Source organism: Talpa occidentalis, unplaced genomic scaffold, assembly GCF_014898055.3.
Source record: "Talpa occidentalis isolate TD23 unplaced genomic scaffold, MPIMG_talOcc4v2.1 talOcc4.7, whole genome shotgun sequence".
In the NCBI taxonomy this organism is placed as follows: domain Eukaryota; kingdom Metazoa; phylum Chordata; class Mammalia; order Eulipotyphla; family Talpidae; genus Talpa; species Talpa occidentalis.
In genome coordinates, this window is record NW_023605083.1 from 25,141,506 (window position 1) to 25,168,430 (window position 26,925).

Below are 26,925 nucleotides of genomic sequence, written 5' to 3' on the forward strand. Positions count from 1 at the left end.
ATAACCAAAATGAAAATGCATACATTGTGAAAAAATGATGTAAGAATTATATAAAATAAAATATTTAAAAAAATATTTTGTATTTGTGATTTGACCTACCCATGGTTCTTGGGGATGACTATTAGAGGTTTCACCAAGGTCAGAGATTCTAAACTAGCAAACTCAGCAGTGAAATTCATCAGTCTGATATAGAAGGGAATATAGGCAAAATGCTACATGACATACAACTCAGTAACATCTTTAAAGACACATCATCCAAAGCAGTGATAGTGAAGGCAAAGATAGACAGCTGGGACTACATCAAATTAAAGAGCTCTGTACAACATAAGAGACAGTAACCAAAACAAAGAGACACCCCACTGATTGGGAGAAAATTTTTGCACACAACACTAATGATAAAGGACTGATCACAAAAATCTACAAAGAGCTGAAGAGACTCAACAAAAACAAAGTAAATAATCCAGTCAAAAAATGGGCAGAAGAGCTAAAAAGAAACTTCTCCAAAGAAGAAATACAAATGGCCAACAGACATATGAAAAAAAGTTCAACATCACTTGTAATCAGGGAAATGTAAATCAAAACTACAATGAGATACCATCTTAAACCAGTGAGAATGGCACATGTTAAAAAAAAAAAAAACTAGCAACAGCAAATGTTGGCGAGGATATGGAGAAAAAGGAACTCTCCTGCACTGCTGGTGGGAGTACAAACTGGTCCAACCACTATGGAGTGCTGTGTGGAGATTTCTTGACCTACTAAACATAGAGCTTCCATATTATCCAGCAATTCCACTCCTAGGTATTTACCCAAAGGACACAGAAACATCAATTCCAAAGAGCACCTGCACCCCTATGTTTATAGCAGCACTACTTACAATAGCTAAGCTTTGGAAACAACCCAAATGCCCCAAAATAGATGACTGGATCAAGAAGATGTGGTACATATACACAATGGAATATTACTCGGCAATTAAGAAAGATAAACTCAAGCAATTTGCACCAACATGGATGGAGCTGGAAGGGATCATGCTCAGCGAAATAAGCCAGAAAGAAAAAGAAAAATACCGATGGTCTCACTCATAGCAGGAATTTAGAAAACCTAAATACAGGACCAGGATAAAGACTAATTATAATAAAATCAAAATCAAAATCAACAAGCAACTACAAATCAGAGACACACTATGGGGGGCGGGGGGGGGAGAAGAGAGTTGGATCAAAACAAGGTAGGTGGGAATTGTATGGGGACTTTGGGATCAAAATAAGGGGGTTGACAATGGTATGGGGAATATAAAAATAAAATTAAATAAAAGAAAAAAAAGAAAATGCATACATTGTGCAAAAAATGAAAAATGATGTGAAAATATATAAAATAAAATAAAATAAAAAAGGATCTCTATCTAAAAAAAATAATAAAGAAATTCATCAGTCTGAAATTCATCAGATTGCCTGACTGGCTAGCAATCTGATTTTTTTTTAATCTGGTCTGATGATTCTTATATAGTTATATCTAATGCTTAACTCTTAAAGGCATTTATGTAATGTAAGCCAGCTGTTCATGTAAGCCCATCAGACTGAAAATTCTTCCCAAACTCCAGGTGAGAGCCAGTCTAGAGGCGGCTGACCATTTTATTGTGATGGGTACCTGTGAGTGCATGTGAGTTTAGATGGGAAATGTACAGGGACTAGAGGGAGAGATGAAAGGGCAAGATACAAAAGAAGAAACAAATAATGGAACCTATGAGTTCTGCTTCCATCTATGTCCAATATTCCTTTATCCTAGCACAGGTATGCATCACGTCGACAAGTTGCCTGTTTAAATAGGAATTCGCCCAGCGTTGGGAGAATAATCCCAGCTTCCTTTCCGCTTCGGTGGCTTTTTGACACAACCATACAGTATGAGCTTTAATAAATGCAATTCTGCTCAGTTGAACAAGTACCCACTATGAACCTATGCTATGCTGGACCACATTAGTATGCTGTAGGTAGGGTCCAGACCCTTGGGGAGTGCACAATTTAGTGAAGATGACTGATTGGTGAATAAGTCACTACTAGACACTAAGAGAATTATGCAATGGATGATGTGGGAGTTTAGTGAAAAGGCACTTTGCCCAATATGGGCAAAAATTTAAACTTTAATCTAAGCCAATGGAGATCACCAGACAAAATTTTGAAGCAGGGAAACTGAAGTAGTTAATATTGACATTAAGAAGTTGATTTCTTGCCTTTCACCAAGACCTGCCATCTTCCACTATCACCAAAATGACCAACACAAAGGGAAAGAGAAGAGGTACCCGTCTATGTCTCCAGGCCTTCTAGAAAACATGGAGCTGTTCCTTTGGCCACATGCAAATCTATAAGAAAAGTGATATTGTAGGCATTAGGGGGATGGGCCCTGTTCAAGAACACCCACAAATGTTACCATGGCAAATCAGGAAGAGTTTACCCAGTAGGCAGTTGGCGTTTTTGTAAATCAACAAAGGCAATATTCTTGCCAAGAGAATGCATGTTTGTATTGACTATATTAAGCTCTCTAAGAACGGAGAGTTGCCTGAAACATTTGAAAGAAAGAGATCAGGAAAAAAGGAAGCCAAAAAGACTGGTACTTGAATTCATCTGAAGCCCAGCCTGCTCCCCCCAGAGAAGCCCACTTTGTGAGAATCAATGGAAAGTAGCCTGAAGTGCTGGGACCTGTTCCCCATGAGTTCATGGCATGGCAGGTGTGGAGAAAAAAACCTCTGGCCTATAGAAATGTTTTTCTTTAAATTAGAAATGAGGTGTCCCCTCCTCCAAAATATATTTAAAGCAAACGTTATGTTCAAAAAAGTTTGTTTCCCTACCAAAAGGGAGGGGGAAAGTGGGGAGCAAAGGGAAGAGGGGGCTTAATGGCCCCAAAGCACAGAGGATTACTGTGCTTTGGTAGTAGGCATGTTGTGGTAACACACAACTGCAGAGGTGTGAACCCGTACTCCTAACCCAAGGTAACATCAATAAAAATGATATAATTAAAAGTTAAAAATTAAAAGCATGTTTCTCCAAATAGATATTCTACTTGAAACTATACTAAGACATTTTAATAAGTGCAAAATTAAATACTGGCTTATGCTTATCTGTCGATGTATGTGTAAATGTACATGCATTGTGCTTTCAGAAAAGTCTAGCTCTTCTTAGCTGTCCATTATTTTACATGCTATCTTGAGCCAGACACCAAGATAAAGTATTTGGTTAAAGAGAGTGAAAGCTTCCAAAGGAAAATAAAACCAAAGACACCCTCCGCAGCCCATTGAGTTGGCAAGTCAATCAGCCCAATGGGAATTTACCAGATCCTATCTGAAATTTGTTCCACCTTGTTCTTTTTATACTCCTAGTAATCATGTCAATGCAGCTCCAAATTTTAAAGAGATTTAGGGTCTTTAATTGTGTGTTTTTGTCACTATAGTAAACGTACCTTTATAGATTTTTTAATGAATGCCAGTTCTTGCAAATTGATTCTGCATCTGTTTTCCATTAAGGTTTACATCAATGATTAACAAATAGGATCTCAATGAAGAGAAATTACAGGGCTTATTTACAAGGCTGTCACATTTTAGTTTACCTTCAGCTGTGACTTTTACCTCCATTGCTTGTGTTTGAGTTTGCTGACATTCTGGTTTTCACAAAACTAAAAACTGAAGCATCTAAATATTGCTTAAAGAGAATTTCCCACTAGGTTACTTTCTGTAAATCTTAAAATAAATCAGCAGGAATTTATGTGTTTGCAGGGCAGGATCTTTCTCTGCAATGGGATAGCAGGAGAGGGAACCACATTTTGTCTTTGTCTCCCAACTCCCAGGTGGGGTAAAGCATGTAATTTGTTACTGACAGAGGCTCTTTGCAAACATTTTTAATATTCTCTGGCTCAGGTGCTTTTTCTAAGAATCTTAAGTAGAATGTAATTGTGAAAATAGCAAAGTTTGTCCTCTAAGTTTTCCTGCCCTTCACTTTGACCCTCATAGGCACCATTTTTTAATGCCTGGGTACCCTCAAACTACCCCCATATCTGTCCTAAGTAATCCTTGATGATCCAAAGCAGGTGTTTCCCTTTTTATAACTTGAAATTCAAATTTAGAACTCAGTTGGCTGGAAAATTTATTCCCACTAACCTATTAATGGCTAGAGGTATTTTATATGATTCCTTCTAGAGAGATTTGTATTCTTACTACGACTGAATTTCCCTCATCCAAAGAAATAAATCTGCAATCATTGTGGCAAATCTGATTTACTTTCTGAAGCAATTTACTTTTCATTTCTTCATTTGGCAAATAGCTACAGTATTAAGTTACTACTGTGTCAAAGGCACATTGCTAGGAGCTAAAAGATACACAGATGGAACAGACATAGATCTTTTTAAGCTGTTTACAGTTGAATAAGCAGTAGAACCTTTCACACTGGAGGTACAGGCTGGAAGACCAGCATCTAGAGGAAAGCTGGCACTTTTTAGCTGCTCAATAAAATGTGTTGAGGGATGAGCTAGATCATAGAGATAAAGAGTCTAGATACATATTAGACTCTTGAGTATTCTGCAACCTGGCAGGGAGGAGAAGGGAATGCGTCCATTTTACAATGAGAATTTCAATAGGACCCCTGTAAAGGCAAATAGGAAATATTAATGTTTGAGACAGATTTTTTAAAAGTATAGCTGACTTTTTGATTTCTATTAACATATTTGCATTCACTATAAATACCATATGATGAAAAATGTCTTAACAGTTGAAATCTGGTATGAAAACTATATGTCTATCAAATTTGGTAGAAAAGGCAACAAAATGTCAATAATGGTTATCTCTAGGAAATATGATTATGGATGATTTTTATTTTAAGTAACAATTATAATGATTAAATAATGAATTTTACTTTTCATTTAAATAATTTAATGTTTAATAAATATTTATTGCCAGAAAATGATGTTTTCATTGGGAATATGTTTCATGACATACATGATAAAGATTTTTTTGGAGACTACTCCTATGGCAAGAGGAATTAAGGTAAAACCAAATAACTGGTATTAATTCAATTTTAAAATCTTTTAAAGACTCCAACCACAACATGGTGGAATAAACAGGCTGGAATCATCCTCTACCATGAATATAACTCTGAAAAAAGACTTAGCAAAATTCAGGTGCTTCCAGCCAGGTATACAGTTCCAGGACCTCTCCAGGGAGGTCAAGAGCTAAGGTTAGCACAGAGGAGAAAAAATAAAGGAGGCGAGGGGGAGCATGTCTGGACTGGGGGTTGACTTCCCAAGCAATGCTGAGGGAAACCCCCGACATTGCAAAATTCCCTGGAAGAATTTTCCTGACAGGAAAGTGGGGCGGGGCCCAACCCTGGGCAGTGGGAGGTCAGGCCAACTCTGACTCAGGAAATTGGGAACGCCCCCACCCCCAATTGGGGACACTTGGCCACTGAAATCTCCCTTCTCTCTCCTCTTCCACCTCCAGGAAGACATCAGTAAAAAGCCAGGGCAATCCAGGCCAGACTCCACAAAAAGCCCAACAGCAAGAAGGTCTTCAGCATAAACTCACAAATTCTCCAGTAAAGGCAAACCAAGGGTGCATATTCTTCCCAGTCCTGCAAAAACAGCAGCTGAGATAAGGTCAGAGCAGCAATGGCCGCTGTGGGTGCCACAGTGTTAAGTGAGCACACGTGTGCCCACTGCACATCAGCACTGCCTCTGAGCCAAGCGCCGCTATTCCCAGAGCGTGAGCCCAGTGGTCCCGACATTGCCCTTCTCAATGGGGGAACCACGCTTCATAGATCACAAACCTTGGGAGAAAGGAACAGGGAGAGGCATGGGAAGTGAAGACAACCTAGGCACAGAATACAGCTACTGCAAGCAAAAGAAGTACAGTTCACGATCATCACTCCTCAAACAGGGATTGAGTATTAAAGTCCTAGACCTCCCTTCTACCTCGACCTAATACTGATGTAAACTAAGAAGATAAAGATAAATCCCAACCACATACATACCCATAAATAGCTATAAATAAAGCAATACGCATGCCTAGGAAGTAAGGAACATCTTAACACAAGGTGGAAAAGCAAAATGAGGACAGAAGACCCAGGATAACAATTTGGCAATGACTTCAAAATAATTTTTAAAATGTTGAATGAGATGGGCCTTCCCTGGTGGTGCAGTGGTTGAGCGCTGGGCTGAGAAGCTGCCCGCAGCCTCTGCAGCGCTGGTTCAATACCCGGCTGCTAGTGAGGGTCCCACATGGCGCGCAGACCTCTCCTGCTGCGCCCGCTGCTCTCCTCAGCAGTGTATTTCATCAGTCTGCCTGTTCTGTTCCCTGCTCTGGCTCTGGTGAATTCTCTCATTCTCCCGTGCTTCTGACTGTACCCAGTGCTTGTATAAATCTTTTAAAAAAAAAAAAGTTAAATGAGATACTGGAAGGCCAGTCAGAGGCAGATAGGCAGATGCAAGATCTCAGAAAGCAGATCCAGGAACAAAGAGTTCTTAAGAGGTCGAATATATAAAAAGACCACAGGAAGTTTCTGAATGAAATGTAGATAGACCAAAGCTTTAAACAGAATCAAAATGGCACAAGTATTTCAATTGTAGAAGACTCAAATGAATAAATTATACGTTTAGAAGAAGAGAGAGACAAAGGAAAAATAAGGAAACTGAGAAATATCAGACTCATTTAGAACAGGAAACCTATGAATGATCGGACTCCCTTAAAAGGGACAAAAAATAGGACTAGAAACTATTCCAAAAAATAAATGAGAACTTCGCAAACCTAGAATGAATTAAATATGGAAATAGAACAAGCAGAGAGAACACCTAACTTAGATGCAAAATGATCGACACCCAGACACATTGTCACGGAAGTATCACAAATCAAATGCAAAGACAAAGTTTGCAGGAAGCAAGGGGAAAAAACCATATGGATTCCCAAATTAGGATTTCCTAGAAATCTGTCCAGACATTCTCCAAGCGAGAAAAGAGTGGAAGAACTATACATAATCCTAAAAGATGAGGGGGCCTCCCTGGTGGGGCAAAGGGTTAAGCACCACACCATGAAGCAATCGGCAGCCTCTGCAGCACAAGTTTGATCCCTGGCCTGCCAGGGAGCAACCCACATGGCGTGGCAGACCTCTCCTGTCTTGCCTGCTGCTCCCCTCAGCAGTGTATTTCAGTCAGTCTGCCTTTTCTGTTCCCCACTCTGTCTCTGGTGAATCCTCTCACCCCCCACATCTCTGGTATGTACCCCAGCTCTTGTATGCATAAATAAATATTTTTTAAAAAATCCTAAAAGATGAGAACTGTTAGCCAAGAATTATCTATCCTGCAAAATTATCAATTAAGTATGAAGGAGTAATAAGGATTTTCACAAACAAGTTAATGGAGTTTTTCACCATCAATACTAAAAGGAGTTCTACACAAAAGAAAAACAAGCACAAACTCCTTAGCAAAATGATGAGAGCAATGTAACACCAGCTCTAAGAGCAAAAATACTATGAATTAATAACACCAAATACTAAGAGGGAGGAAGGAATGGGTAGTATCAGTATAGTTAAATGTCAGAGAGCAGCTCACATAAAGGACCTAAAACATAGGAATTCAAGTAAAACCCCCTTGGTAACTACTCACAAAACAAAAACAAACAAACAAACAAACAAAATACACCAGGATACCAACAGATGAAGATGCAAATAAATTGATGGAAATACTATGGAAAGCCATCCAGAAGCAGCAGAGTGAAACAAAGAAAAACAGAAAATTAAATAATCAAAACCAAAACAACTGAAAAAATGGCTGAAAATCAAAAGTTCTTATCAGTAATCACTGTAAAAGTGAATATTCTGGATTCACCAATAAAAAGACATAGGCCAACAATGTGAGTGAAAAAGTTCCAGCCATCAATACTTTGTTTACAAGAGACCCATTTAAAACTGAACGACAAAACAGACTAAAAATAACAGGCTGGAATAAGGCCATACATACTAATAACTCAGTAAATCAGGAACTGCTATTCTCATATCCAATAAACCAGATTTTCAATTAAAAAAGGTAATAAGAGACAAAGCTGGACACTATATATAATGATCAAGGGAACAACTCACCACGAAGATATAAGTCTTATTATTTGTGCTGCAAATGTAGGAGCACCTAGTTATATAAAGCAACTAAAACAATATATCAACAACTAGACTGATGGATGAAGAGCACTGTTTATCTCATTTAGTTTGTTCCCTTGCATCTTACTTGAAGATTAGAACCAAAGTCTTACAGAGGGCAATAAATTTAATAATTTAAGCCCTATCAAATTCTTCACAGCATCTCCATGTATTTTATTGGCTTTTAAAATGGAAAATTTTATCCTTTAATTGTGTCCTCAAGAACACAGGACTGAGGGAGTGAAGTTCACCGTGTTCTTTTGGTTGAATTGTAATGTTCAGTTGTAAGGACTGACAACAACACAAAGGTGACATGTGCCCTGAGGGCTGTGTGTGTGCTGGGGGATGCCAACCTCCCATTTGCACCATGATGGGACTGAAATAACCAACAGCTCTCAGACTCAGCAGTTGGCCTGGGTCATGCAAACACCTGGATTTCTACAACTGGAGGAAAAATCACTTCCTTCTCAATCACTCATTTTCATTATTTCACCCATAATTTCACTCTTGTTTAGTGCATTTTCCCATCTATCCTCCCATCATCCATTCCTCTACTACTTACAATTCTCTCTTCCTGTTAAGGGTTGAATTGTTCTCCCTCCACTTCCCACAATAAAAAAGAAGATATACTGGAATTCTGCATCTTGATCTAGCACTGCTAATCCCCGGAACTGAGAGACAAATTTCTGTTGATATACCTCCAAGTGTATGGTACTTTGTTTGGACAGCTATAGGAAATTAATAGACACCACCTCCACCCCAAGTTCTCCATTTCCCTCACTTCACTTGTCTGCTCTGACTGCATTGGCTAATCCAACATATTGGTCACTACGTTTACTGAAGTAAAGCCAGGCCACAAAGAATCTCTAAAATGGGGAAAATCTTTGTGGAAGACTCTTGTCTTTGTCGTTGTATTTTTGGGTGATTTATACTTTACCTGAGTCAGTGTGTCTGCTCTATTTTTAAAATTTTTAACTCCACTTACTGTCTAGCACACAAAGTCATACCTGGATAAGCACCTCCTACATAAATACTGGGTGCACCAAAAACATTGTTCCATCAAATAGAGCTGAATTCTGTACTCCATACATGTTATTAATTATTGACCATGGTTTATGACCATCAAGCACTTCATGCTTTTTCTTTTTATGTTTTGTCCATTTGTCAAACAATTTTTTGTGATGATAGGAATTGATCTTTATCTCTGCAGTAGTGATTGTGCATGAGATTGCTTTGATGTAGCAACCTGTCAAGAACATAGTTGAAACAAATTCAAAACAACCCATAGGCAACAGAGAAAGCAGTACTTTCCAAGAGAGATTGTATTGTGAGTTATCAATTTTAGATCTTATAGGCTCAATTCCCAGCCAGGATTAGACCATAGTACTCCAGTGACACAGGTAATTAATGTAACCTTGCTTTCTAGGGGACTAAAAGGAGGGAGGTCCAATAGGCTGTGCTCTCTGAAAATTATCTGTGTTGTCCTGACATCCTGCAATTTATTCAATCTTCATCATGATGATCATTAATGCTCTCCATTCCCAAAGGTTTTGTAAGGATTTCAATCATTCCATGCCAGCTTCCTGCTACACACAACACTGGCATATATAGATCTGCCTTAGGACCACTTCAGAGCTTCTTGCCAAGTGTAATCCATTTCATGGCATTGCTGCTGGACTTGTCCTAGGGAATTAGCTCTCCAAGACCTGACAGTGAAGGGTCACATCATTACTGCTGGTATACAAACTATTTTTAAATGTACTCCTGAGTTACATTTGTGAAATCTACTTACTAAGCCTGTCTTACACTGTTGAAAAAATTGTGCATGACCAGAGTGGGGCCCTATTGCTTAGCTCCCACTTAATACCACATACACAGGCAGGAGCTTCAGAATCAATTATCTCTGGGCTCTAAGTCACTCTCCCAGTTACTTAACCTCTGAACCCCAAATTCTTCTTCTGTGTGTAACTAGGAGGCTGTGGAATGCTATGGAGAATTACACTGCCTTTTGAAGGAAGTGGGCAGAACAAGGTAAGAGAAAGACCTTCTTGGGGCTTCCATAGGTTCTGTGTACTGCTGCAGAAAGAAATGAGTCTTTGCTCATGTATTTTTTCAAATATATATCTAGAAGTGTGGTTCCAAAACAAGCCTCATCAGCATCACTTGGGAACTATGCAACTTCTCTCCCTTCTCACAGACTCAAAACCCCACAAACTATGTTATAATAAGGTTCCTGAATGACTGCAATACATGCTCAAGGGTGGGAACTTCTGGTGTGACTAGAGGAAAACAGAAGGCCTGGAACAGAATTTACATGTACAGGTGAGAATGGAACAACCGCTCTAAATATACAGAGTAGCCTGGGGCTCCTGGGAATATTCTGGGAAGGAACCCATGCTCCGTGAAGTAAGTCAGAAAGAGAAAGGTAAATACAGGTTGATGTCACTAATACACAGAATATAGAGAAACCAGACTAAGGGTCAGATAAATACCAGCTTAAAAACTAACCTTTGTAAACTGACTATAGAACTGAAGTATCAGAAGAGGAGGGCCTGGGGAGGGGTAAGGGACACAGAGGGAAGGAAGCAGAATGTACAATGGGGGAGGACTATGGCTGATTTGGTAGCAGGTACACTATGGTGATACCACCTATTGGCGGGGGGATCCTAATATTACCTCAATTAAAAAAAAAAAAGAGTAGAGCCAGCAAGATGGTGAGAGGCCAGCGTACAAGAAGTCACATTATCAGTAAAAGCACCCGTCTGCCAGGGTTGCAGTGGCTAAAAGTGCCTTAAGATAATCTTAAGGACTGCCTTAGCAGGACTGCCTAATATGCTGTTTGTTTCATTTGCTGTATGATGTGATTTTTACCCTCTCCCCTCATGCTGACAAATATTTCGTAACATTTCTCCTGCGTGCAATAACTTATCATTAGCATGACCTTAAGGAGGAAGGATTGGAAGTTTGTATGCATACCAAGGTGAGGTAAAGTAGATAGAAAACAGGGCAAGAGCTATCAGTGCAGGCAGGAAGTCAGTCACATGTGATTATACTCCAGGGCAGGGCTTCTCTGCCTCAGCAATACTGACATTTTAGATTCAATAATCTTCTGCTCTGTGGTCTCTTAATAGTAAGATGTTTAGTGGTATCCCTGCCTGCTAGCCACTAGATGCCTACAGCACCCCTGGCCCAAGTTACGACTACCAAAAAATTTTTTAGTCATTGCCAAGTTGGGGAGAAGCCACTACTCTAAAATCATCTAGGGGACATGGCATTTTCTTAAGGATGTGCGATGAATGAGGCAATTGAGGTATGAGTCCATTTTCTATGAATCATAAGCAAACAGGTTATCCTAACTGAAATCTGGGTGCTGTTAGAAACGGCTGTGACATCTTTTACAGAGTAGTGGCAAACTCAATGAGAATATTTATCAAATGCTAGCAGAGTAGTGTGTTACATGATTTACTTAGTGTCACTTTTCCATTTCCATTACAAATATTCTTAACAGACCCTGCCTCATGGTGATCAAAGAAATCTGTACATTGTTCTGTTTATCACTTGTCAGGAACTGTGAAGGGTCTGAGACTACCCTATTTGCAAGTGAATAAGTTAAAACTACTTCAGTTTCATGGATGCGGAGGGAAAACACAATCCACTGTCAGACACAAAAGCATTTATTACTCACAGAAATGGCAGTAGCCAGAGTATCAGCATTTTTCTTGAGCTGGTTTACTAACTCCACTTCTCACAAGGCGGTACATAGAGGGTCAGGTGACACACTCATGCACACTAGTTTGCCTTATAAGAATGGGAGTCTGAGCTTAGGGAACCTGATCTTTTATACTGGGCAGTAAGCATGCCTGCTCTTTGCTCGGGAGGTAGACTCTCTCTCCCATGGGGTGTTTGTTATACAGTATCCTTGAAAAGAAAAACTTGAACAAAGCAATCAGTACCTTCACTCATAAAATGTAGGGAAAATAACAGACTGTCTCCCAATATGACTACACTGTAAGGTGGCTGGGGACTAGGATCAAGTTATTTACTTTAATACCTGGAGGTCATTAATAAGCATTTCTTGAAGAAGAATGCATAACGAAAGCATATGGGACAAGTTTAAAGAGTCATATCTGATCCAATAGGATATGCTCTCCATTTGACAGTTCAACCAGTTTCCAATTGCTACATAAACGGAGTAGCTTAAAACAACAAAAATTTATGTTAGAGTTTCAGACATCAGAAGTATGAAACGAGCCTTACTGGGTTAATGGTAGGGTGAGGATAAAGCTATATTTTTTTGTAAGCTGTAAATCAGAATTCATTTCATTTCTGGCTTCCCAATGCCTATACATTCCTTGGCTCATGGCCCCTCTTGCCATCTTGAAAATCATCATAATGATTTTCCTCCTCTAATCCTGATCTTCCCATCTCCCTCTTTCTCTTTTAAGGGCACTTTTACTGCATTGACAACACCCACATAATTGTTCCATCTTAAGATCCTTAGCTCAAATACAGCTGCAAAGTCCCCTTTGCCTTGTAAGGTAACATATTTACAGTTTCTGAGAATTAGGATATGAAAATCTCTCTACCCTTTCATAGAAAAAGTGAAGTTCTTATCCCCTCAATAAGTCTTCCCTGAAGTACTGTGCATAGTCATTCTAGTTTGGGGATTAGAAATGGAACTTTTTCCTTCCCACTATTTTTTCTTCTTATAATTTACATTTGGAATACATTTAAAAATATTTGTTACAAGTGCTCTGTTTAGGGCCTCCCCGGTGGCGCAGCGGTTGAGCGCTGGGTTGCGAAGCTGCTCGCAGCCTCTGCAGCACCGGTTTGATCCCCAGCCGCTCCCCGGCCACCGGAGGAGGGTCCCACATGGCGCGCAGACCTCTCCTGCCACCCGCTGTTCCCCTCAGCAGTGTCCTTCGGTCCTTCTGCCTGCTCTGCTCCCCGCTCTGGCTCTGGTGAATTCTCTCATTCTCTCACCCTCCCGCGCTTCTGACTGTACCCAGTGCTTGTATAAATAAATAAAAATAAATCTTAAAAAAAAAAAAAGAATTAAAAAAAAAAAGTGCTCTGTTTAGCATCCAAAATCATGCGAGGCAAAAAATGCTTTCTAAGAAATAGGAGGCAGCATACTATTTTTACTTGTGATTTTTCCATATTATGAAGAGAGGAGGTTATGTATATTTCCTATTCTTCCATAAATTCTTTCCTTAAGAGATTATTTCTGCCAACAGCAACCAGAATTTCTTTAAAGTCTTGGTAAGTGATTCAACATGCCTTAATAATCCTATTATCTGAGAGAAAAAAAAAAATCTCAAGCACTTACTATATGCAAGGAGCTCCATCAAGCACCTCACTTAATCCTCAGAATGATCTTATTTTGTAGGGGCTTGAATTACTATCATTACAGGTCATTTTAGATGTCATGCCCAAGGCACAAACCCTTAAGTGGTTAAAGCACAAATCATACCTAGACTTTCTGACTCCAGAGACCTAAAGCTTAACATCTGAGCTAAACGTCCTTCTTGGGTTTGAATCGTTTTGTGAAATATGACATTTTAATAAAATGCATTTAAAACACATAACCATACAGCAAACACCATCACCTAGAACAGGGGTTAGTAGCAAACATGCCTTATTGACCAACTGGCTTGCTGCTCTCTCTGTAAATGAAGTTTAATTATACTACACTCATGGCCATTTATTCATGCATTGCTATGACTACTTTTTGGCTATAATGTTGGAGTTCAATAGTTGCTGCAGAAGTGTTATGGCCCAAAGAGTCTAGAATAGTAACTGTCTAGTGTTTTAGGGAAAAGTTTGCAGAATACTGACCTAGATGAAAGGAAAGCTCATTGTGAGAGAAGACCCTTAGATGCCTTTCCCATTCATAACCCCATCAGTAACCACTTTCCTGCCTTTGGTGGTCATGATTTCTTTTAGCTTTTGATAGTTTCAAAACCTAAATCTTGGTAAACTGTATTTTTCAGTTTTGCCTTTTTTGAACCTTATAAACAGAATCATGACATAGACTTTTCCCTCGTTTCTTTGGCTCAAAATTAGATTTGCTTTAAGGATATCATTGTTAATCCTGATGCACATGGACGCGGGCTCTGTTGATTGTCTCTTTAATATACAATGTGGGGAAAACTGGACAGCCACATGCAGAAGAATCAACAGGAATCTTTATTTTATATAATGCACAAAATTAACTAAAAATGGATCAAATATTTAAATGTAACACCTGAAACCATAAAACTCCTAGAAGGAAATCAAGAAAAAGCTCCTTGACACTGTTCTTGCCTATGATTTCTTAGAAAAGACAACAAAAGTATAGACAACAAAAAAGTAAAATAGATAAATGGGACTAGATTAAAAGAAAAAAATCTGTATAACAAAGAAAACAAATCAATAAATTAAAAAAGCATCTACAGGTTGGGAGAAAAATATTTGCAAACCATGTATCTGATAAGTGAGTAGGTGGGTCTTTAGGGAAGTCACCTGAGGGGGGAACAGATACCAGCTCAGGCACAATTTAACCCTGCTTTGCGCCTCTGAGAATGGTGGCAGAGATTCTAAAAACACTTTTGCAGTGTGAAGTAGTAAGGACAGTGATGTAGAAAGGTAGGAAGGAGCCTGACCCTGATGGTAGGAAGTTGTACACCAACCCTAGACGGGTTTATTTTATCTTTGTCTGGGAGAAACCAATATATGTACTGGCCCTTGTTATTTTCAGTTCCTACCTTAATTGGTGACGTCCTCTGATTTTGAAGTTTGAAGCAACTTTTCCTGGGGTCCTATGTTAGCTCTCCCATGCTTATCTCTGTGTCACTTAAATTAACCAGGCACAAGGTGCTTGAATAATGCCCTCATGTGAGAAATGAGATAATTAGAGAACGCATCTCATAGTAATTAAGAGGATCAAATAAGATAATGGTATGAAGCATTTACAAGTGCCTTGGAACACAGTCTTCATTAAATGTTTATTATTACTTGTCCCTATATTGATCAAGTTTGATATTATTTTATCTGTACTTTCATTTAAAAGCTCAAGTTTCATTCCTCTTGTGTTCCCGAGGAAGCAGGACCTCCCCAGTGGTGCCTTCGCTTTCCCCCTCCCAAGCAGGGGAGTAAAAGGGCATAGATTTACTTGTATATTTTACCCTTGGTTTATGACACCAGATAATCCTCTTTTTCTACAAAAATCACAGATCCAGTACTTGGTATTAAAGCTTGCAGCCAGTGACAACTATGTTAAGCCCACATTTTCTTCATGTAAGATTTTCAATTGTTCTGAGAACTCTAAATCCATGCAACCACTCCCAGACAGCATGAGAATACAGCCATCTCTGTGGTTCCGGGCAGGATGGGGCAGCTCTTACGAAACTTTGCAGATATATACATGTCACCATTCTGCAAAGAAACAGAAGAGGCTACTACAATCCAAGGGTGGAAAACCTCAAGCGGAAATCAGTCCAGCTGCCCCTCTCACACTTCCCTTGGATATGAAAATAGGAATAGTTGAAATTGACAATGACATGCAAAGAATGAGGCACCATTTGTGAGAGATACAAAAACACGAAGCCCATGAATGCTATTTTGTTCCCACTCCATTATTCAGCATCTGCTGTTGACCCTTTGTCATTTGCATCCTTTTGTGCAGGGCCACCTCAGAGATTTCCCCTTTTCTGAGACAGATGATGAGTTCCAAGCCCACTCTGAATAGGCCATTTGCTGACCATTTGTTTCTCTAGCAAGGGTGACTGTGTGGGGCTCGTTTGCTGCAGGATGGCTGCACATGGCCTCACTTTTGCCTCAGTAAAGGAGAAACAGGAAGATAATGGCCAACCCCAGGGGCAGCCCCATGAAGATCCCCAGCCAGGCTCACTGCATGGAGAAGCCTAGTTTATGTTCTTTTTCAGAAGGTGCTGCTTCTGATTTTCCTATATTTGCTTCTCTGAGCAAAAACAGAATCAAAAGGAGTCCAAGAAGAGAAACCAATCTATTCTTGATAAACAACCAAGTTTAATATTCTTGTGGAGGTTACCGCTAAGTCAAACTGACTAAATGGACATTTGGATAGAGGTCAGGGGAGCTGCTTCCTCCTGCGCAGGCAGCCAGAGTGCGGGCCTCAGTCAGCCCTAAACCAAGGTCCTGCAGTTTAGTTGGTTTAAAAAAAAAAAAAAGCCTGGAATCTCCTTTGTACTTGGGAAGGTTGGGGCATTCAAAAGGGGCTGCCCAAGGCACTACTTGCTATGCAGAGGTCAATGGAAGTGCATGGCTTAATACTTGAGAAAAAGTGAGAAAAATTTCAAATAGCAGTTCTGTTTTCCTGCCTGATACTATGCGCTCCTCAGAGTCTTATCATTGCTGTCTGCCTGATGCTTTTGATAATTATTTAATTGGTCTCCAATCTATAGAGATGCTGTTTGAACTGTCTTTCAGGGCTACTAAGAGAGAGACTGATTATACAGCTCCCAGATGAAGAAATACTTGGAAATTTTTTCCTTCTCTCTGATCACAGAAAAGCAGCACTTTGACTTTGTTGACGGACGCAGAGAAGAGAACTGAAACAATTTCTTGCCTAGATTTCAATAAACAAATGTCTTTTTGAAATAGCCAGGTGTGTGTGGGTTTAGTCTTCCCCAAATATTAGATGGTATTTTCTGAATATGCCCACTTATTGGACTCTTCCAGCAGGTAACACCTTGATATGGAGAACTAAGGTCAATTGCAGTCCTGTAAACCTTGGGAAGTCTGTTACCATTACTTTAATGAAGTTTACTTTAAATTAAGAGCCGTGAATTCCCTAAGGCTGAGAAGAGCCCTTTCTTATCTTTTTCAATCCTTTGCCCTTTGATCTAATGGAAGAAGAAAATAGTTATTTCCTTTTAATGACCTAGAAGAATGTAGCTATAGGTCTATGGTTGAACATGTCCTCCCTATCTGAAATTTTTTTTTTTTTTTTAACTCTCAGAGCAAAAGATGAAGTCTCCTCCTTCTCTCTCCTTGACAACTCAGGTCCTTAGCATAGTATATATATCCCTAGTTTGTCCCATTTTGCTGTGGAATTTATACCCATGTAAATTCTGTACATGTATGTTATTAAATTGATTTTTCCTTTGTTAACCCATATAATGCTGTTTTGATTAGTCATCCAGCCCAAGAATAACCCAGAGGGATAGCGAATTTTCCCCTATGCCATGACATACTTAATGACATCTGGTTTGGAGCAATTTTAGGTAGGACAAAGAAGGAAAGAACAGGCTTTTTACACTTTTTGAATAGCATATTGGAAGAAAAGAATATGAATGTCAGATCTAAAATTAATTATACATTCCATATAAGCAAGTCTTCTTTATCCTGGATTTTATGCTTCAATATTTATGTGATCCTATTAGAATCTTGCACTTGCACCATTTAAGACTTCAGTATTATGCATTCTGTTTCTAAACTCAGACTTGTATGTTGCTATCAAATGAGAAATTTTAAAATACCACATAAAAGTCCAACTACAGTGCTGTTGTAATTGTTTTCATTACTAACCACTTCAATGATAATCACGTAGATTGTTAATCCCAAAGCAGCATTGTATAAATGCATTGAGTAATATGATTTCAAATCAGCTCCTCTCTGGAGTCCAGCACAGCTGAGCAAACCAAATGCTGCCAGAGGTTGGATTATGCCCCTATCTTGGGATCTTGTTAGGTACTGGAGTGGTCTTCAGGGAGACTTTTACTTTATATTATAGAATTCCCACTTGCCCCTCTCTCTATCAGGCAAAGTAATCCCTATGTCTTCTGCAATCCCAGAGTGTTAGGAGGATTAATGAGATAATGCCATTGTGAAACATTTTGACATCAAAAGCAGAAATGAGAGTGGAGGATTATGCCCCTGGGAGAAAGAGACCCACCACTGTACCCTCCGAAGGCTTCACTAGCCACCCACCCAGGCCAAGTCATTTCCTCGTCTGTTGTCTTATTCCTCTTTGTGCCCTCCTCCATAGCACTCATCACACTGTATAACAGTGCTCCCTCCAGAATTAGGTTCCTCTAGCTCTGCCAGTCTTATTCATCTTGGTATATCGGAGCTAGTGTAGCTCCCAGCACAGTAGGTAATCAATTAACAACATGCCAAGCGGTTCTAGCATCCAAAAGCATTGACTTGTCTCAACATAATCATCTTTTAGACACACCCCTGCCATTTAGTTTGATAGGAGTATGAGCTAGGCTTGATGTGAAACTGGGAAACAAAGGCTCACTTATTTTAACAAGAACACCTGCTTTTTAAATAAAAAAAAAAGAGAACCCATTTTGATGGAACATTCACCTTTAAGGTCATTATTGCTGTTTGCTCCCTCAAAAGAGATGGAATTATGATCTACACAGTGACCGGTGGCATTTGCTTTGGTCAGATGGAATGTGGCCCAGCTGATAGGAGAAAGGTAGATGAGGGGGTGGGGGGTGGAAGAGTCCCTACCATATGTGCCACATTTAGAACCTGCTAGCTAGAACATGTCAGACTGGTGACCTCTGGGTACAACCTGGTCTGAAAGATACTTTCTGATTAGCACATATCTTTTTAAGAGATTTGATTTTGAATACTATAGGCCCAAAGGAGCAAGTCCAACTTGTCGGCAGTCCTCATAGCAGTACTTGTTATCTTAGATGTGACTTGTTTTACAGATATGACCTACCAGGCTCTGACAGTTGAATTTGCCACCCTGGTATTTCAACTTGTAATATTTTCCCTTTATTATAGCATTAAACAGGCTACCTGTACGAGTGACGCTTTTGTAGGAAGCCTCCTAAAATGTCTCTCAATGGTTCCTGCCTTTTGTTCCCCATTCCCTGTCACCTTTGCCCCATATGTGCAGGCTAAATCTAGTGGTTTCCTTCTAACATAGACTATAGCAAAAATGATGGGAAGTCACTTCCAAGTGTAGTTTAGCCAGGAGATTTCTGTCTTGCTTGCACCCTGGCTGGCATTCTTATTCATTCTTTTACTGTTCTGGTTAGTTCCCTTTTTTAAAATATTTATTTATTTATGCATACAAGAGCTGGGGTACAGAGCAGAGATGCAGGGGGTGAGAGGATTCACTAGAGGCAGAGTGGGGAATAGAACAGAGTGACTGGCTGAAATACACTGCTGAGGGAAGCAGTGGGTGAGACAGGAGAGGTCTGCTTCACCATGTGGGTTGCTCTCTGGTCGGCTGGGGATTGAACTTGGCTGCAGAGGCTGCAGATTGCTTCATAGTGAGGTGCTTAACCCCTTGCACCACCAAGGAGGCCTGGCTAGTTCCCTTTGATGAACCAAGTTCCCATGTTGGAGAGGCCCACATAGTAGGGAATTGAGGATGACATCTGGTCAACAACTAGCAAGAAACTGAGGTCGTCATTTCAAGTTCAAATGGATCGACCCATTTCATGGGTCGTCAGCCCATGAAGAACTGAACCACTCAGTAAACTTGAAAGTATATCTTGTCCTAATCAAAACTTGAGGTGACATAGCCCCCCTAAACCTTGATTACAGCCTTTTAAGAGGTCTTGGCTGAGCCCTCTGATGGAAGCCATGGAAAACCCTAGAAACAGAAGACCCAGCTAAGCTACAACCAGATTCCTGATCCACAGAAATTGAAATAATGAAAGTTATTGTTTTAAGCCACAGTTTGTGATAACTAGTTACACAGCTATAGATTAATATAATGGCAGAGTAAGAAATAGAACCACAACTTCCCGTCTTCCATTCACCACTCAATTCATGGCAGGTACTGGCAGCAGACATCCCCTTCAGTCAGCTAGCAGACATCCACACTAACATGCAAAGAGAAAAAAAAAGGCTGTCCCCCTTTTTTGGCTAGACTGAAAACTTCATGGCATTAAAATAATTGCAGCTGATCAAAAGTTTAACAGAGTAAGGTAGAATATAAAAATAAACACAACTCACTGGAGTATTACACTTGTATTTATTTCTGGGTTTAGGAAAGGAAGTTTCCTTCCTTTAAAGTTTTTTAGGGGAAGTTTTTCCACATTAGAATAAAAAATTAAATTCCTTCTCTCTCTGACCTCAATGTCCCTAGCAGAGCAGACTTTCTAAAACCAGGAGGTCGCCGTGGGTGGGAAAGCTTTACGTGGAGCTACTCGGTGGACCAGCTGACAGCTGGATCCCACGTCCACTGGCCATGAACTGGAATCCCTCAGGTCTCCTGTCTTTATCATCTACTGTGACGCCCTTTCTCACCTTGGCTTGGGGGCCAGTCCTTCTGTCCTGCCATCTTCTGAGACTACGAATAATTCCCTCCCTTCATTTATATTGCTTCTGTGAAGTGTAACTTTATCATGTTCCTCCAGAGTCTTCTCTTTTTCTAGGTTATATAAATTTAGCTCTTCACTCGCCTTTCACAACTTGCCCTCCAATCCTCTTGCTAGTTTGTTAATTTTCCTTCATTTCTTACGCATATGCACAGGTACACACCCTTTTGCAGGGTAGAGGGGCAGGGGAAACAGACTGAAGAAAATGCGAAAAAGCCAGAATTTAAACTGACAAAGGGAAAAAATAGGAAATGTCTTTAGCCTGATAGCAAACGCATGGAAACTTGTCTGCGCAAGGTCCACAAAAAGAATGTCGTTTGGAAAAGGTTATGGTTTTTGGAAATTGTATTGCATTTCCTCCTCAAGATAAAGAGCTCTAATTAAAATCAGCCTCAAAGAGGGTTTCAGCATGTGCCGGAGGGGTAGGACCAAGAGATTTATCTTTCTTTTTCTTTCTTTTCTCTCCCCGACTCTCAAATCTTCTCTCTCCCAAAATTTCACTCACTGTAGCTGACAGAGGGACTAAGCAAGCTCTGTAGTGCAGAGAGTACTAGAGGAGACACTCCCTTCCCTGGGGGTGAAGGGGAGCACCTTGGCACCTAATGCTAACCTCGGCCCAGCAAAACCCTTCACCTGCTTTTCAGTCAGCAGTCATTCTGGGGACATGGCTCCTCCCTGCCCTGCCTTGCCAGGGTACAGGTAACTACACTGGGGAGGCACAACTGGGGTATTTTATTGCAGATAAAAGAGGCAGAATCAATGCCTCATTTTTGTTTTTCAAGAAACCCTCTTGAAACACAAGTTCTTTTTCTTTCATGGGTTAAAAACTTTAATTTTTTATGATTTAAAAAGCTTTGTTTCATTTCCCTCTCCCTTTCACTCTGTTCCTTAATCTGTTCCAGGGACTTGAAAGTACTATTACCACCCAGGATTAAATGTGACCACTTCTGACTACAGGGGCAAGGGAGAGAGGCCCTCTCCTTTCCAGATTTTCCCTCTTATAGTAGCAAGGAACCTGGTGCTACATACTCCCAAGATGTGATCTGACCAAGGATAAAATAGAGGGAACAATAACATGCTTTTAAATAAAATTTCATGCTTATATAGCTACTTCAAGATCTGAGAACTTCCAGAATATTAGTGCTGTCAGCAAAGTGGTTAACTATGTCCTGAGTCTTCCCTTTTCTACATTTGTGCATGGCAGAGGCTACAATTCAGGAGAGGCCCTGCTTTCCCAGAACTCCTATCTGATGAAGCCTCCCTGAGGGATATGACATAATGGGAACTTCCTCCATTATATCATTATGCATTTTTAGACTCTGATGCTATTCCTTATGTTTTTTGACTTTTATAGTTAAAAAAGATGGTATTTATCTTTGCAGGAACCAAAACATTATTCTAAGAAATGCCAAATTGTATTATTCTAGACCCATAATGGCTTATCGTGAGGAATCAGTTCTCTGGATTTACCTATTTGTTTGGCTAGTAATAGCGTTTTGTAGCTGGCCTCCTGGGTTGTCTATCAGGGAGAAAGGAGGGATGGAGCAGGCAGCAGTTAAAGGGACCAGGGTTGAGATGCATTGCCTATGGCTAAAATTTAAGCAGGGTAGAATTGGGGCCAGAGACCATAGGTTGTCATGGACTCTGCCTTCTAAAATTCATATATTGAAGTGCTAACCCTCCGTGACTTCAAATGTGATTGCATTTGGAGATAATTACCTTTTTTAAAGGCCCTAAGTTCAAGTTTAGCTTTTAAGATTGAGACCTAATCTCACAGAACTGCTGTCCTTGTAAGAAGAGATCCATGGAGAGAAAAATCTGGCAGCACAAGCACAGAGCAAGGTCTATGTGAGGACACAGTAAGGAGACAGACTTCTGGAAGCCCAGGGGAGACATCTTGAGAGAAACCTAACCTGCCCACACCTTGATCTCAAACATCCAGAATCCCAGCACTGTAAGAAAATTAATTTGTTGTTAAGGTCCCAGTCTGTGGTATTTTGTCACAGCAGCTTCAACTCAGAGAGGTCAAGATAAGGAAGAGATTGGAAGCAAGTGAACAAACAGCTGCTAGGAACTGAGCCAGGTGAGATAGCAAATCCCACATCTAAGAACTATCAGATGTAGACCTAAAGACGATCTTCCGCAAAGAACTCAAGGACACAGCATGATCAGTAAAATATCCTGAATCTGATCTATGCTTTGATTAGCTCACGGGCAACAAAATATATCCTGTCTTTATTCTGAGTATGAGAGGAAAATTTAGCTAAGCAACTTCACTAAGCTCTTAAGGGAGCAGAATGAAAACAGATGAACTAAGCAGGTGCCTTCAGTATGCTTCCAAAGAGCAGAAAGTAGATGTATTGGTGCTGTAGCACCCCTGCAGAGGTGGACACCCCTGCAGAGGGCAATGCACCCTCCAAAGATGTCCATAGCCCAGTTCCCAGAATCTGACTGTCACTTTACATGGCAAAAGTGACCTGAAAGACATGTGCAGGAGATCAACCTTGAAGTGGGGAGATTCTCCTGGATTACCTGGGTGGACCCAATGGAATCCCAAGGATCCTTATAAGAGGGAGGTAGGAGGGTGATAGAAAGAAATGGTGATGTGACAACAGAACTGAAAGTTGGAGTGATGCACTTTGAAGATGAATGTAGACAGCGTCTAGAGACTGGAAAAGGCAAAACAGATTCTCCTCTGAAGCCTTTTGAAGCCAGCAGCCCCACTTTCACCTTACAGTAGCCCTGTGAGACTGATGTGGGACTTCTGACTTCTTAGTGGTGATTTGTTCTAGCAGCAATAGAAAACAAGCACAAAATCTTCAGCACCTCTCTCTTTTCCCTTGCTCATTTCTCCCCCTGCTCAACTTTCCCCAGCAACATTCTGTCAATTCTGAAGCACTGAAGGCTGCCCGGAGGGAAGTGTGCTGCAGGTGATCTTCTCTCCCTGGGCACAGCTCTCAAGACCTCTCCTGGCCCCAGAGTCCAAGGGTCAAGCACCAGCTACCCTTACTGCTATGTGTGTCCTGTCAGCCTGGACAATTTCAAAGCACAAACCAACACTTTGTCTTGGACTTAAAAATATCAAATAAAGTATGGTTTTACGTATTTCAAGAAAACCCATATAACTCTGCCAGGGGCTCCAACCTTACAACAGTGTGAGGTAGGTAGTATTCTTCCCATTTCTCCGACGAGATAAGGGATTTACAGTGAGACAAAAGAACCATCGAAAATCGCAGAAACTGAGGTTCATCTAATTTCAAAGACCAACAAAGACAGCTGCCTGTGAGGGAAAAGCCTCCTTAGTCAGTATGCCGGTGCCATGCTTGGTCCACTAGATGAAGGGAGCATAGCAGGAAACTCACTATGAACAGTGTTGTTTTTTTTTTTTTTAAATGTGATTTTCTGTACTTGGGCCTGTGATCTGGGGGTCAGGTTGGTATAATGAGATTGGGAGTCAGAGCTCTCTGACTACCAGCTCTCGCTATGAGATCTTGAGCAGTATGGCTCAGTGGCTATTAAAATAAAATGATATAGAACATTCAACTCAGCACTCTCATCCTTGAAAATACAGCCCTCAGATGTAAAAGGACCAAGTACATAAAACCACAAACACACGAATGATTACTGTGGATTTGTTTACAGTAGAGGAAAAACAGGGAAAAGGGAATGCCTTTCACAGGGGAGTAGCTAAATAAAAGGGCTCTAGCCAAACATGGAAACAATGGACTAGATCTATATGCAGTAACTTGGGAGGAATTCCATGAAGTATTGTGTAGTGGGAAAGACAAAGTACACATAAGTGTATGTGACAGATTCCCATTCTGTAAATCAGTAACAAAACCCCTATGTTTGAGATATAAGTAAAAAAGTATTCAATAACAGACAAAATTTGAATATTCATTCTGATTTTCAAAATTACACTTGCAGCAAATAGGGTTAGTAATAAATAAGTCTGTAACAAGATAAAACACTCCTATTGTACCCTCAAAGTTAGCATCATGCTTAGCGACAAACACTAGAAACATAACCATAAAGTCAGAAATACGACTTGCTGCTGGGTGAGAAGTGACAGCAGCACAACTGGTAAAAGAAATCATAAATCTAAACTTTGGAAAGGAACATGAAAAATTATTATTTGCAGTTGCTATAATCATATACTTGGAAAATAAGAAAACCAAATGGAAAGCTACTATAAGCAGAAGCAAATTCAGAAATACATTAAGGGTAAAAAATAGAAAACTTGGGGGGGGGAGAGGGAGGGAGAGGGGGAGAGAGAAGAGAGAGAGAGAGAGAGAGAGAGAGAGAGAGAGAGATTAAATGAACATAGCAACCAAGACAAATTAGCAAAAATATGTAGGACCCATAAGAAACTATTTACGATACTCAGACTTGAGAAGTCTTTTTAAAAAGGGAAAAATAAAATACACCATGACAAAGATGTGCAATTTCCATAACCTAATTTAAAAATTTAATGCACTCCTACACCCCAATGTTTATTTAAAAAGAAAACAACTAGATGTTTCTAAAATCTCATGGAAACATAAGTTGAAATAACTAGGAAAACTCAGAAAAAGAATAATGGGGGTGGAATTAGTCATATTAAATCTTTAAAAAAACTTTCAATTATTGGAACACCGGGATAATATATGAATAAATCGAAGCAATAGAAAAGAAAGTCAAGAAAGGCATATAGGCATATGTAGTGCCAGGAAGGGGCGCTGAGCAGGTTTCTATGATCCGAGCAGACCAGACGGGTAAAGGAGGAGTCCTGGAACCCTTGGTGGCTTTCTCAGGCTTTTATTGAGCTTTAAAATGTAGTGCAGCCTGTTTACAATAGCTAAGCTTTGGAAACAACCCAAATGCCCAAAAATAGATGACTGGATCAAGAAGATGTGGTACATATACACCATGGAATATTACTCAGCATTCAAAAAAGATAAACACATGCAATTTGCAGCAACATGGATGGAGCTGGAAGGGATCATGCTCAGCGAAATAAGCCAGAAAGAAAAAGAAAAATACCGGATGGTCTCACTCATAGCAGGAATCTAGAAAACTTAAATAAGGGACCAGGAAAATGCATAACTGTAAGAAAGTGAAAATCACAATCAACAAACAACTATGAACCAGAGACACTCTATGGGTGGTGGGGGGCGGGGAAGGGAGGGATTGGTGTCAAAATAAGAGGATTGCAATTGTATGGGGAATATAAAAATAAAATTTATTTAAAAAAAAATGTAGTGCAGCAACCGGGTACACAGCAGGCAGGGGTGCCGGGCAGAGGCCTCCCAGCCCCCGGCAAGTATTCACTCTGAGCTTCTCTCTCTCTTCGGGCATTCTCTCCTGTTCTTTCTCCCCTTCTCTCTCCTGCCTCTGCTTCTCTTGGTGAATATCTCAATACTGCTACCAAGGCCCAGAGAAGTAAACAACATAACTCATAACAATGTAACAAATGCAGGTGCCCCATCAGGCAGGGCAATCCCAATGGCAGGAGGGCAGAAAAGCCTGAAAACTATTTACCCTACAGCATATCTATAGAAAGACTTTAATTCAATGTATGGTAAAGATGGCATTTCAAATGCCATGAAATGATTCAACAAGTGACAGATGACTGGAACAAATGCCAGATAATGAAATGGGATATAAGCCTCACCTGAAATGGTGGGATTATTTCCACATGGATCAAAGATGTAAATGCAAACAGTGATAAAGTTCTAGACAAAACCATGACGATTATTGCATAACCTGGGAGTGGCAATCTCTCCAATTAAAACTCAAATTTAGAAGTGATAATCTTAATTCTAAAAAAATAGAACTTTCTTCATGGGAAAAATACCCCACTTAAGGTCACAAGAGAGAAAGTAGGAAAAGCTATTTACAACTTATACCACAAAAGTCTAACTCCCTAATACATAAAGAGCTCCTGATAGAGAAATGAACAAAATGGATGAACAGGCAATACACTGAAATACAATAGAAAAATTGCTCAAACATGCACAGATGCTCAACTTTACTTCAGAAAAAATTCATACTATACTGACTTATTAGTTCCATCCATTGGATTGGCAAAATGCCTAAAATTGTTAACAACTTTTGGCAAGGGTATACGGAAACACACCCTGCCTGTGTGAGGATAAATTGGCACAACCCCACTAAGGATAGCTGGCAGCATCTACCAGAGTTACTAATGCTTTCCTTTACCTTGGACTCAGCAATACAATACTTATACAATACAATACTTCAGACATTGGCCCTCAGAGGTAAAGACACATGGCCTATATAAGGGGGAAGCCGCATCAGCGTTGTCTATAAATGCAAGAAAATTGACCACCTCAGTGCCCATCAGTCAAAAACTGGTGAAATTATGACTTTTAGAAATAAAATGAATCAATACAGCTATTTGAAAAGCAAAGCATTTTCATGTTCTGATATGGAAAGATCGCCAAGATATAGTT

At 40.0% G+C, this 26,925-nt stretch overlaps 1 long non-coding RNA gene across 7 annotated transcripts in view; it reads left to right on the forward strand.

The window, feature by feature from the left end:
• The window catches only part of LOC119230583 (uncharacterized), a 230,447-nt gene extending 213,485 nt beyond the window's left edge, over nucleotides 1-16,962 (forward strand). For 6 of the 7 annotated variants that reach the window (XR_008549577.1, XR_008549578.1, XR_008549575.1 and 3 more), the window contains 2 exons: nucleotides 10,129-10,187; nucleotides 16,605-16,962. This is a non-coding gene — a long non-coding RNA (uncharacterized LOC119230583). Of the gene's footprint in view, nucleotides 1-5,473; nucleotides 8,786-10,128; nucleotides 10,188-16,604 lie in introns of those variants that run through there. The other variant, XR_008549576.1, reaches the window with a different exon arrangement.
• The last annotated feature ends 9,963 nt before the right edge of the window (nucleotides 16,963-26,925 follow it).